The following is a 14,242-nucleotide window of genomic DNA, read 5'->3' on the forward strand; positions in this document are numbered from 1 at the left end:
GGTATACAATAAACATATGTTTACAAAAATATGTGGATTTTAAGATCATTAGGAATTACAGAAACATTGTAGTTTTTAAAAAATTTATGGAAAACTTGAAAGGAAATATATGATCATATCTGAACAGGAAGGTCATTCCATAGTGCAGTCAATAGGAAGGAAAAAGATCGAGCAATTCCGCTGGTTGGCCAAGAACCTTTGACCGAAGGAAAAGATAACTTATGCATATGAATTGTTCCTGCATCACAGCCACTTTTCATGCAAATATTCCTATCCTGGGTGAGATTTTGCAGAAAAGGGCAAAATCAAAGGTGAGTTATCGAAAACACTGAAAAAAAAATTTAATTCAAAAAAATTGGCAGTTGATTATAGATCTCCGTGCATTTAGGGCAAGAAAGTGAAGGCAAACCATGGGGGTCAATATTCAGTAGGAGTTAACCAGACAGCAGGAGCTCATGCCTGGCTAATTACCATTGACCATCTTCCCATATGACACTCAGGCCCAAATTTTGTAACCAGCGCCTACAGTTAGGCACCTATTTTGGGGGCGCCCAACTAGATAGGCGCCTGTCTAAATTGAAGAACAAGCTCAATTAAGCTTTTCAATCAGCACTTATTGAAACATAGGCACCTACCAAAAAAGCGCGATTCTGTACCAAGGCGCCTCTAAAAATTTAGGCGGCCTTCAAAAAAATAGGCGCTATGCATGTTAGGCATGGGTGTGGCTACATGTTAGGCGCCTTCTTACAGAATCCCTGCTCTTAAACGTGCTTAAGCGCTCTCATGGGCGCCTAACTTTTAGTTGTGCCTAGAGCTGGCCTATTTATTGGGCGCCTCCAAAATAGGTGCTGCTCAGCACGATTCAAGTAAAATTGGGTGCTGTTTAGTGAATCGCGCTGATCAGTGCCTAATTAGATGCCTAACTTGGGGGCGCTTCTTATAGAATTTAGTGACACTTTATTCCCCTTTTACTAAACTGCGATAGCGATTAGTAGCGCAGGGAGCTGCGCTGAATGCTCCGCGCTGCTCCCGCTGCTCTTAGAGTTCCTATGAGCTTCGGGAGCAGCGCAGAGCACTCAGCGCGGTTCCCTACACTAATAACCGCTATCGCAGTTTAGTAAAAGGGGGGGGGGTTTCCAGCTAATGCTATTGAATATCATGTATGACCATCATGGCTCTACCCAATTCAGCGGTTTAGTGAGTGAACGAGGTGCCTGGGGTGATGGTGCTCAGCATCACTGCGCTGTGCACCCTCTGCACTCTTCCACATTGCGTGTCCCTGCCGTGCCCCACACCATGTACCTCTTCAAAATCTTCAGCGGCAGTGAGCAGTGTCTCCTAGCTGCTGCTTGCACCAACCTCGGCTCTCCCTCTGACTTCACTTTTTGGTCCCGCAACCAGGAAGTGATGTCTTAAGGAGAGCTCAGGCTGGCACAGGCAGCAGCTAGGAGTTGCTGCCCACTGCTGTTGAAGATTTTGAAGAGGTGGGTGGGCAGAGGCGAGTTGCCGACGCCCCTGCCAAGGTGGTGCCTGGGGCGATCTGCCCCATCTGCCCCTTGCTACACCACTAAATTAGTGCTTGGGTGGTCCAAGGACAGAAGAAAGGTAGAGCCGAAAGTTATCTGAGCATCATCAATATTCAGTGACAGTTCCCGGATAACAATCTGGGCAGGTTTAATCATGACACCGATACAAGATTTGTAGGGAGACTCAGGGAGCTGGAGAGAATTCCAAGGCAGTTCTAACTTGCCTTGACAGCTATCTGGTACCAGCACTGAATATTGGTGATATCTGGATAATTTCTGGGAGCCACCGAAGACCCTGATATCCAGTGCTAATACCTAGCCTATGGCAGCTACAATTTTAAAAAAAAAATGCTGACCTCCACAGGCTAAATATTTTGTGAATAATTCACATTTTTAATGCTTTTATTGCTTTTCTTGTAAGCCTGTTCATACATCATTCACAGTCAAATTTTTACAGCTGACAACTGGTTTATATTCTCAGCACAGTTTGACTGGAATAGCTAGGCAGACAGAAATGGACCAATTGGTCTTTTACCTGTTGGCATTTTTGTCTTCTCTGTGTTAGGCTCATTGAAGTGTGAGGAGGGAATTATTTGCCGACAACCTGCTCCTGGCATCCATCATTTCCCTGACAAAAAAATGCAGAAGGCTGGTTCTATAGTAGCTGGAATATAGATGTGCAAGGCAGCGATAGGAGTAAACACAGCCAACTTAACCATCAGGCAAACCAGGCAGGCACCTATGGCTGCAGCTTCTATTCTGAGGTGGAGGGAGAGGCAGCAAAGATTAGCTGCAGCCAGAGCAACACAGTAGATCCGGATGATCACAGAAACTTAAAAGGACCATTAGGACGTACTTTACCTGCAGGGAGGATGGTCAGTTTTCATAATTCATATACTTGAATAAATGGCTTTTGGAAATTGCTATCTTTAGGCATCTACACCAGGGTTTCTCATCCAAGTCCCCGAGGTCCCCAAAGCCAGCCAAGCATTCAGAATATGAGATAAATTTGCTACAATGAAGGTGGTACAAATTTATTTTGTGCTTATTCATTTGTAGATATTGTCACAGGGCTGCCCCCGTGAGCAAAAAGGAATCCTTGCCAGAACAGGAATCTAATATTAAAAACAGTAAAATGTTTACCAAGACTGCTAGTATAACACCCATGAATATTCAGAGGCAAAGTATTCCTTCATTAAATCCTCCTCAAACAATATCCAAGAAGACAAAGACTGGTATAGGTTTTCCCAAACCTGCTGTGGGAAGACAGCAAGAGAAACTACATTTCCCAATAGCACAGGGGCTGGTGAGGGAAAAAAGCAGGGCTGGAACACAAGCCATTCCTAATCTGCCTGAGACTGGTTTAAACCAGGTTCCACACACTAACCTGTAACTTGCAGGGATCTCAAAGTCCCTCCTCGAGGGCCGCAATCCAGTCGGGTTTTCAGGATTTCCCCCAATGAATATGCATTGAAAGCAGTGCATGCACATAGATCTCATGCATATTCATTGGGGAAATCCTGAAAACCTGACTGGATTGCGGCCCTCAAGGAGGGACTTTGAGACCCCTGCTAGTGAGAAGTAATCAGCTCACTGCAGGGAAAGAAAAGGGTGTAACCCACATTCACAGGCAGTTCCAGCAACCCAGAGTGCAATTAGAAGGGAGCCACTGAAAGCCAAAAAGCAGCAATCTCCTTTATGGCACCAAACCCAGGTAAAAGCTCTTAATGAAGAAGCTATGGGGAGTTTTGATTCATCATCTGTAAATGAAATTGAAATGGAAGATGATGTGAGTTCCTGTGCCAGTATAGAGATTATGGAAATGAGCTAAGAACTACTGAAGATAAGGGGCTGGATGGAAGTAAATGTCTGCTCAGGTTTATTATAAAGCAAAAGGAAGTTTGTTTTTGAACTTTAAGACATAGTAACATAGTAGATGACGGCAGATAAAGACCCGAATGGTCCATCCAGTCTGCCCAACCTGATTCAATTTAAAATTTTTTTTTTTTTTTCTTCTTAGCTATTTCTGGGCAAGAATCCAAAGCTTTACCCGGTACTATGCTTGGGTTCCACCTGCCGAAATCTCTGTTAAGACTTACTCCAGCCCATCTACACCCTCCCAGCCATTGAAGCCCTCCCCTGCCCATCCTCTACCAAACGGCCATACACAGACACAGACCGTGCAAGTCTGCCCAGTAACTGGCCTTAGTTCAATATTTAATATTATTTTCTGATTCTAAATCTTCTGTGTTCATCCCACGCTTCTTTGAACTCAGTCACAGTTTTACTCTCCACCACCTCTCTCGGGAGCGCATTCCAGGCATCCACTACCCTCTCCGTAAAGTAGAATTTCCTAACATTGCCCCTGAATCTACCACCCCTCAACCTCAAATTATGTCCTCTGGTTTTACCATTTTCCTTTCTCTGGAAAATATTTTGTTCTACGTTAATACCCTTTAAGTATTTGAACATCTGAATCATATCTCCCCTGTCTCTCCTTTCCTCTAGGGTATACATATTCAGGGCTTCCAGTCTCTCCTCATACGTCTTCTGGCGCAAGCCTCCTATCATTTTCGTCGCCCTCCTCTGGACCGCCTCAAGTCTTCTTACGTCTTTCGCCAGATACGGTCTCCAAAACTGAACACAATACACCAAGTGGGGCCTCACCAATGACCTGTACAGGGGCATCAACACCTTCTTCCTTCTACTGACTACGCCTCTCTTTATACAGCCCAGAATCCTTCTGGCAGCAGCCACTGCCTTGTCACACTGTTTTTTCGCCTTTAGATCTTCGGACACTATCACCACAAGGTCCCTCTCCCCGTCCGTGCATATCAGCTTCTCTCCTCCCAGCATATACGGTTCCTTCCTATTATTAATCCCCAAATGCATTACTCTGCATTTCTTTGCATTGAATTTTAGTTGCCAGGCATTAGACCATTCCTCTAACTTTTGCAGATCCTTTTTCATATTCTCCACTCCCTCTTGTGCCATTGAATGAAGTGGTTTAAGCTGGAGTGCAACCAGGGCAAGTGGCAAGCCTACCAAGCCAAGAGAGAACATTTGTTTTCAGGGTTGTTTTTTTTTTCTTTGCCCTTTGGCCATTCTGGTATGGTTTATGTATGTTGGGGAAGTTGCTTTTGGAAATGAATACCCCCACACTACCAAGTCAAGAGTCAGAGGAAGCTAACTTCAAAGCACCATCTTACTGGGATCTAGGGAGGGGATCTTCCATGCTGATCCATTGGGGAAAAATTGGAGTAGATCCCACCCTTGGGGATATTAAGGCTGTGACCCCTCCCCCCCCAAGGAGTTTTGCCTTTAAAGAAAAGCTTTCATTATATATAAGGCTTTTTGTGTCTTTGTGCTTGAACTGAAGTTTTGAAGCTTATGTGTGTTGAAACATAACGGCAATGAGCCACTTTTGAAGTTTTTGTTTGTGGTGTTTTGAACAATAAACTGTATAAAAGGATTGCACCAGTGTTTATTGGAACTCTTTATTAAACCATACCCAGCTACCAAACAACCTTGCTCTTGCTTGGCTGAGGTTTGTGTGAACTGGGCCAGAAGCCCGTTACATTATCGGGTGGTAGAATAGATTTGTCTGTCTGTGTTTCTTTATCTCTCTCTCCTTGGCCACTGTCTGTGTCCTTCTGTCTCCCCCTCCCCCCGAGCAAAACTGTCTGCCCCCAGCACCCACCTCCCCCCAAATGTCTCTCCATGGCCCTCTTCTGTCTTCCCCCCCAGAGCAAAGCTGTCTGTCCCCTTTACCTATCTCTCCATGGCCCCTTCTGTCTCCCCCAAGCACACCCCTCCCCCCAAAGCAGCCCCCTATCCCTCTCCCTGTCTCTCCATGGCCCCTTCTGTCTTCCCCCCCAGAGCAAAGCTGTTTGCCCAAAGCACACCCCTCCCCCCAAAGCAGCCCCCCTTTCCCTCTCCCGCTGACTCTCTCTCTGGCCCCCTTTCTCTTTCAGTCTTTCTGTCCCTCTCCCTGCCCCTGTGTCTTTCTTTCTTTCTGTCTCCCTCCCTCCCGCTGTCTGTCTGTCATTTTTCCCCATTTCCCTGTGCAGCAGCATTTCCATCCCACTTCCCTATGCAGCAGCAACAGCATTTCCCTCCTATCCCCCCTTTCCTGTGTAGAAGCAGTAGCAGCATTTTCCCCCATTCCCCCTTTCCCTTCTCTTCCCTTCTCTCCCTGCTCCGTTCGGCCCCTCCCCCTTCTTTTACTGCCTTTGTCGATCCGGCCTGCTCCTGACCCTCCCACCGCCGACAAACCTCGGGACTCCAGCCGCGTCTGTCTCCGATGATGTCATCAGAGACGAGGCAGAGGAAATCGGCAGAGAAGGGCGCGAAGCAGCGTGTTTATAGTGCTGCCTACGCCGCTGGAGCCGGGAGGTGACGGAGAGGGCAGGGGGTGCTAGCGGCCGGCGGCCGCCGCTCCGCAGGTGGAGAGCAGGGAAGGGTGCGCATGCCACTTGTCTTTGCCTCGCGTGAGGCCAGACCGTAAGCCGCGCATGCGCACTTCCTATGGGTCGCTACAGCTCACGGAAAACGGACGCACGCATAGGAAGTGCGCATGCGCGGCTTACCGTTTTATTATATTATATATATATATATATATATAAACGCAACACTTCAAAGGAAATATACTCAACTGTTAATTCTTCCTATGTAATTCAAAGTTACATGCTTACACAACAATTGCAAAAAAAAATCCCTGTGCTCTTTGGATAAGGATGAATCAACTTGACGGTCCAGTGGAAAAAGCTGTGGATGTTTTCTTAATAGAGTTCTGAGAGTGGCATCAGTGCATGGACAGCCCCAATGATAATTAAAACATGTAATGTTTAATGAACAACAAACAATCCAAACTTTAATTACTCATTTTTTCTTCCAGCCAACTTACAGACAGGAGAGTGTGGGGAGGGGAAGAGGCGAGGTGTTAATTCCTGATTGTGTTCATTAAGGCAACGCATAACTCGGCTCTGTAATAATAATTAAATTAATTATAAAAGCAATTTGCTTTTGGAAATTTTATTTGACAGCTTACCAGCTACAGAATAGATCCATGAGCTAAAGATTAAAATAGTCAGTAGAGAGGAGAAGGAAATCATGTCCAGAAAACAGCGGAGAACTGTCGGCTTCTTTTAATTACCTGCTGGGGGCAGTAAAGGGAAAGTGCTAGGTTATACCAGGGTCCTTTTACTAAAGGGCATTAAGCTTTAATGTGCAGTTAGTGTTTCCCCGCGCATTCACGGTTCGCGAATCGTGGATTCGCTCATTCGCGGTCTGCTCCGATCGCCTCTTCCTGTAGTAAAGTCGGGCTACACCAATCGGGATCTGCGTGTTAAAGCAGCTCCTGATTGCTGTGGCCCAACGTTACTACAGGAAGAGGTAGGCGGAGCAGACCGCGAGTGATTTTCTTCACCCGCCGGCGCTCCAGCTGCCCTCTCTTGCCTCCTCTGCCTTTTTACAGGCGAAAAACCGCAAACCCCTGAGAATTTGAGGGGAGCACTGTATTCCCAAATTCTATAAGGTCTGCCTAAAATTCGGCACCTACATAGGCGCACCTAGCCAATGTAGGCACCTAACTTAATTGATTAATAGGCTTAATCGACAACAATGGTGAACACTTAACACCTCATAATTGCTGTTAACAATGGCAAAGTGAGGATGACTAGTGCTCAGGGTGGTGGCGCCCTCTCCCATCCCCCCTGCTGCTCCCCTCCCTGTCTCCTCCTTCCCATCCCTCCTTCCCACTCCTCCCCCCGCCGTACGCCCGCACCCCTTCCCCGTACCTTTTGAACTTTGGCATTAGCAACAAGGGGCTTGCTACCCGCGTCAGCTTCAGAGCTCTCTCTGACATCACTTCCTCCCGTACATAACGTCAGAGAAAGTTGACGTGGGCAGGAAGTTTGTTACTACTACTACTACTATTTATTATTTTTATAGTGCTGAAAGGCATACGCAACGCTGTACATTGTAACATACAATAGACAGTCCCTGCTCAGAAGAGCTTACAATCTAATTTAGACAGGCCATTTCAAGGTTGGGGAGGTTATAGTGGGTCTAGATATCTGACAGCAGTGAGGGGGAGTTAAGAGTTGAAGGCAGTTTCAAAAAAAGTGGGCCTTTAGCTTGGATTTGAACACTGCCAGGGACGGAGCATGACGTATTGATTCAGGCAACCTGTTCCAGGTGTAAGGCACCGCAAGAAAGAAGGGACGGAGTCTGGAGTTGGTAATGGAAGAGAAGGGTACAGATAAGAGGGGCTTGCCCAATGAGCGGAGATCACGGGGGGGGGGGGGAGCGAGGAGAGAGATTGGGGGCTTCAGAGCGAATGCACTTGTAGGTCAGCAAGAGGAGTTTAAACTGTATTCGGAAACGGATGGGGTGCCATTGAAGCAACTTGAGGAGAAGGATAATGTGAGAATAGCAGCTCTCGTGGAATATGAGTCACGCAGCAGCATTTTGAACGAATTGAAGAAGCGAAAGACAGGCGCGCGAGAGGCCCGAGAGAAGTATGTTGCAGTAGTCTAAGTGTGAGGTGACGAGAGCGTGGAAAGGGTTTTGGTCATGTGTTCAGAGAGAAGAGGACAGATTTTGGTAATGTTATAGAGGAGGAAGTGACAGGATTTGGCGGTCTGTTGGATCTGAGCAGAGAAGGAGAAAGAGAGGAGTCGAAGATCACCCCCAGGTTGTGAGCCGACGAGACAGGGAAGAGGACAGCGTTATCCACAGAGATAGAGAATGCGCGGAAGTTAAGAAGGTATGGGAAAGGGGTGTGGGCATGTGGCAGGGAGAGGAGTGGGAAGGGCTGCCCTGAGGAAGACCACACCCGGGGCGGACCGGCCCCTTCGCACCCCCAATACTACGCCACTGGCTGTTAATTGGACTTGATTGAAAGTTAGGGGCCTAACGCAAAACAATACAATTCTATAAAAAGTAGACACCTAGTCCAAAGCACATAGTTAAAAGGGAGGGGTGTAGTTAGGGACAGATCGTGGGTATGTTTTAGCGTTGGGTGTCTGTTTTTGACTTAGGCACAAGCACTTAAAGCCAAGAAAACCCTGACATAAATATGACGCATCGCCTAACAATGCCTAAGGCCACTTAGGTGGTTCTAAGCGTGATTCTATTCAGTGCACCTAACTTCTATGGAATCATACTTGGCGCTGCACTGGTCAGCACTGGTTTTTTTTTTTTAGGCGACATATATAAAATCAGGGCCTTAGTGTGCCAAAAAGTCTTACCACAGAACATGGCAAGTTGCCTGTTCGTGTGCACTAATTACACATTATTTATTCATTTTTTGTCTTTTTTTTTTTTTTCTGGGAGGAGTCTTGTCATGTGCACGGAATGAACATGGAAGCATTATCCAGCTAACACTTTCTGATTAGCGTGTTCTAATTGGTTAATGCAGATTTAATGCAGGGGTACTTAGGCCCTGATTCTAAAAACAGCGTCTAACTCCTAGTCGCCATTCAACGTGATTGTTAATCATTCGCTAGGCACCATTTATAGAATCGTGTCTAGTGACACCTAAGTGTTCGTATGCCCCAGTAGGTGTCGAGTCTATAGGCCCATTGACATTTAGGCCAGGGTTTTCTTGACCTAAATGAATGCACCCAAGGCAGGCACTGATTTATTTATTGATTTCATTTATATCCCTTCCTCCCCAAGGAGCCCAGAATGGGTTACACGGTAACATGCATACCAGTTAGCAAACAAAGACACAAAACAATTAACAACAGGGAACAGAAGGGGCTAGATTCACTAACCTCGTTTCCGTGCCCGATCTTTGCAGGCCCGACCAATTCCCAAAAGAAAAAAAATTAAAATGAGGGCGATCGGAGGAACGCCCCCCTCGGACCGCACGGATCGCTAGTGGGCGATCCCGACGCATGTGCAGACCATCCGTAGAGGGTCTGCGCATGCGTCTAAGAGCTGTGACTTTAAAAAAAAAAACTTTTACTAGCCCAGCGAGCCCGTGGTTTTAACCAGCGGGTTAAAACCACGGGCTCGCAGTATGGGGTAGGGCAGGAGAGTCGGGGCGGCAGGACAGATTTGGGCCGAGAGCAGGGTGGCAAGTCAAGGCAGCAGGCAGGAGAGATTCGGGGCAAGAGCAGGTCGGTCAGAGCAGTAGATCCAGAGTCGGGGCAGCTGAGAGCAGGGCAAGATGGGGCAGAGAATTGAGAGGGGGGGCAGAGAAATATATTTTTGTCGGGGCAGAGAGAGAAATATTTTTGTCGGGGCAGCAGAGAGCAGGGCTGCAATGGAGCTGGGGAGTCGGAAAGGAAGTTTGCGACTGGTCCCCAGCAGTTTCTTCTTGTGTTGATCGACCAGCCCAGTCGGTTTGCAAGATTTCTTTAGTGAATCGCGTCCCTGCCTACTGTGCATGCCGTTCCCCTCATTTGCATGCGTGGATCGGAATCAGATCGGCAGAGAGGCAAGTGAATCAGGTCGTAAACTGATCGGTACACGATCGGTTTGCTTAGTGAATCTAGCCCTAAGGCAATAGGGTACAGTGAGATGTATCTAGTTCAATCGTTCTGAAGTAGCAGACAGGGAGAGAGTCAGTTGAACATCTATTGAGAATATAGTGGTTATCTGTGGATAGCAGGATAAGTCACACACAAAGCCTATGTACTGCCACGGAAAATCTGGGCTTATTGCATTTTAGGAAAAGGGCCCCATAGGTAGCAAAAGAAAAATAAAATATTTATAAATGGATTTTAAGAAATACAACTTTTTTTCTGGATTTGAACTCAATTCCATCACTGTTAATGTCATTATCACCCCTAGTGACCACAAAACTAGCCACATTTAGCCTGTAAGAATTATATATATATGCCAATACAGTCCAATCTAGAAGTCTTTTCAAAGTTCTGGAATGTTTATATGCAGCCCATAATGGAAGTGACAGGCATACAAAGCTGATCCATGCATATTCATTAGGGCCATCCTGAAAACCCGATTGGCCTGGTGGTCCTCCAGGACAGGGTTGGGAATCGCTGGTCTAGACGATAGGTTCTATTGGGCAGGAACTGTTTCTTCTATGTGTCTATAAAGCACTGTGCATCTTATAGCACTTTATAAATATTTAGTAGCAATTGTAAATTCACCTCTTTTTGATATTTGGGGTGGAGGGAAGGTGTGGATTTACAAAACAGATTTATACTACAATGAAAATGTCGATTAGGATTGTCCCATCTTCTTTATGTTATTTAAATTTTTTTGTGTAGCTAGACTATTTTGGATTAAGAAAAGCAAAATTGCTTTAGAAAAGAGGCCATGAGAATAGGAGCTGTCATTTTGGTTCTTTGAGATCTGCTGTAATTCAGGAGATTTTTTTTTTTTTTTTGGCACTTTTAAGCATTCTCTCATCGCATTTACATGAAAACAGCTACACCTCTCTTAGGTAATTACCTCGAGCATTGTTCTCAGATTGCCTTTCATTGCCATGATAAGCCTTTTTCCTCTGTTCTGACTTTCAGGGTTTCTCTTTCAATCTCCATGGTTGTGGAGGGATGAGGAATTGGGGGGGGGGGGGGCAGAGGGAGGGCTAACACCTTCCCACCTTCTGCAAGCAGCTGTGTTCCAAGGGCTTGTGTTGGCAGCTAAACTGGTGGAAAGCGTCCCAGAGATCTCTCTATCAAACCATTTTCTCAATCAGAAAATGACTGCTTCCTTTTTTAACTCTGCATCTTTAAAAGCGCAGAGACATGAAACAAGTTTTATAAAACTGACAAAAGATTCAGGAAAAAAAATATGAACCCAAATTGGAAGGAATGGTTTAACTCGGCAAGGAGCTGATTCTATCTCTGCCATTATTATGCTATCTGCTACATAACACTGCATTTCAAGAAGCAGGCCCACTCTGGCTCTCTTTGAAATGGCACGCCGACAAATCTGAGCACAACAATTGCGCCCTAATAAATGTGCCCCGTCAATTGTGCCCCATGAAATCTGCCATAAGTGGATATCTGGAAGGCCCTGATTTGCTCAGACTCCTCAGGCCCCGTCCCTTGGGAGGGGCTTGAGGTATGCAAGCGCTGCAGGGGGGAGGGGTCGCTACCGCCCTGGGCGCCTCATACCCTTGCTACGCCACTGTGTGGCCTAGCCCCGTAAAAGAGTGGAGGAACTGTGCCTGCTCAGAAAAGCAATCGCTAGGCACAGTTCCTCTGCGTTCCTGCAGCCGCTGTTCTCCTCCTCTGCCCAGCTGAGGTTATATTTTGGTTGGATAGGACATCTCTCTTGCCTTTTCCTTTGCTTTGGATTGTTTGTCCAAGAAGAGGAGAAAACTATCATGACATTGCAGCAAGGTTTTGGTTTTCCTTTGCTTTGGATTGTTTGTCCAAGAAGAGGAGACCAGGTTAACTATCATGACATTGCAGCAAGGTTTTGGTTTTCCTTTGCTTTGGACTGTTTGTCCAAGAAGAGGAGACCAGGTTAACTATCATGACATTGCAGCAAGGTTTTGGTTTTCCTTTGCTTTGGATTGTTTGTCCAAGAAGAGGAGACCAGGTTAACTACCATGACATTGCAGCAAGGTTTTGGTTTTCCTTTGCTTTGGATTGTTTGTCCAAGAAGAGGAGACCAGGTTAACTACCATGACATTGCAGCAAGGTTTTGGTTTTCCTTTGCTTTGGATTGTTTGTCCAAGAAGAGGAGACCAGGTTAACTACCATGACATTGCAGCAAGGTTTTGGTTTTCCTTTGCTTTGGATTGTTTGTCCAAGAAGAGGAGACCAGGTTAACTACCATGACATTGCAGCAAGGTTTTGGTTTTCCTTTGCTTTGGATTGTTTGTCCAAGAAGAGGAGACCAGGTTAACTACCATGACATTGCAGCAAGGTTTTGGTTTTCCTTTGCTTTGGATTGTTTGTCCAAGAAGAGGAGACCAGGTTAACTATCATGACATTGCAGCAAGGTTTTGGTTTTCCTTTGCTTTGGATTGTTTGTCCAAGAAGAGGAGACCAGGTTAACTACCATGACATTGCAGCAAGGTTTTGGTTTTCCTTTGCTTTGGACTGTTTGTCCAAGAAGAGGAGACCAGGTTAACTATCATGACATTGCAGCAAGGTTTTGGTTTTCCTTTGCTTTGGATTGTTTGTCCAAGAAGAGGAGACCAGGTTAACTACCATGACATTGCAGCAAGGTTTTGGTTTTCCTTTGCTTTGGATTGTTTGTCCAAGAAGAGGAGACCAGGTTAACTATCATGACATTGCAGCAAGGTTTTGGTTTTCCTTTGCTTTGGATTGTTTGTCCAAGAAGAGGAGACCAGGTTAACTACCATGACATTGCAGCAAGGTTTTGGTTTTCCTTTGCTTTGGATTGTTTGTCCAAGAAGAGGAGACCAGGTTAACTACCATGACATTGCAGCAAGGTTTTGGTTTTCCTTTGCTTTGGATTGTTTGTCCAAGAAGAGGAGACCAGGTTAACTACCATGACATTGCAGCAAGGTTTTGGTTTTCCTTTGCTTTGGATTGTTTGTCCAAGAAGAGGAGACCAGGTTAACTACCATGACATTGCAGCAAGGTTTTGGTTTTCCTTTGCTTTGGATTGTTTGTCCAAGAAGAGGAGACCAGGTTAACTACCATGACATTGCAGCAAGGTTTTGGTTTTCCTTTGCTTTGGATTGTTTGTCCAAGAAGAGGAGACCAGGTTAACTACCATGACATTGCAGCAAGGTTTTGGTTTTCCTTTGCTTTGGATTGTTTGTCCAAGAAGAGGAGACCAGGTTAACTACCATGACATTGCAGCAAGGTTTTGGTTTTCCTTTGCTTTGGATTGTTTGTCCAAGAAGAGGAGACCAGGTTAACTATCATGACATTGCAGCAAGGTTTTGGTTTTCCTTTGCTTTGGATTGTTTGTCCAAGAAGAGGAGACCAGGTTAACTACCATGACATTGCAGCAAGGTTTTGGTTTTCCTTTGCTTTGGATTGTTTGTCCAAGAAGAGGAGACCAGGTTAACTACCATGACATTGCAGCAAGGTTTTGGTTTTCCTTTGCTTTGGATTGTTTGTCCAAGAAGAGGAGACCAGGTTAACTATCATGACATTGCAGCTAGGTTTTGGTTATTTACAGGTTTATGTCCCTAAAGGCTTGAATTATGCCACCGACTGGGAAAGCCTTTCTGTGATAGGCAGAAAATAGGAGCATGAGAGTTGATGCCATGACAATAAGGGCTCCTTTTTACTAAGGTGGGCTAGCCATTTTAGAGCGCACTTAGCGCACGCGCTGAACGCTAACACCGCCATAGAGCTTGCGTTAGTATTTGTAGTTTAGCGCGTGGTTAGCGTGCGCTAAAAACGCTAGCGCACCTTAGTAAAAGGAGCCCTAAGGCTTGAATTGTCAGCATCCTTTTCTTTCACAGCCCTCTTTAAAGTAGCTGAGGCAGTGGAACTCTGGTCGCATTTATTCCCTGAAGACGCATTTGGGAAACGGGGCACTCCTCTCGGGGTTACAATTTGGGAGTGCCGTACTGGGCGTGCAAGACTTTATGATAGTCAAATAAGTGACTTTTATCATGTAGTTTGAGAAGACTGATGTTTTCCTGCAGAGTGATTTTATACATTTTTGCCCACTGTGGGATTGGAATGGCTGTTGTTGTTTTTTTATGACCAATAATTATTGTGGGTTTACCATATTAACAGTGTAATGCTGGGTTGGCAAAGCTCCTTTTTTACTGAGGTCTTTTTTTTTCACTTTTA

Source organism: Geotrypetes seraphini, chromosome 13 (genome assembly GCF_902459505.1).
Source record: "Geotrypetes seraphini chromosome 13, aGeoSer1.1, whole genome shotgun sequence".
Taxonomy (NCBI): domain Eukaryota; kingdom Metazoa; phylum Chordata; class Amphibia; order Gymnophiona; family Dermophiidae; genus Geotrypetes; species Geotrypetes seraphini.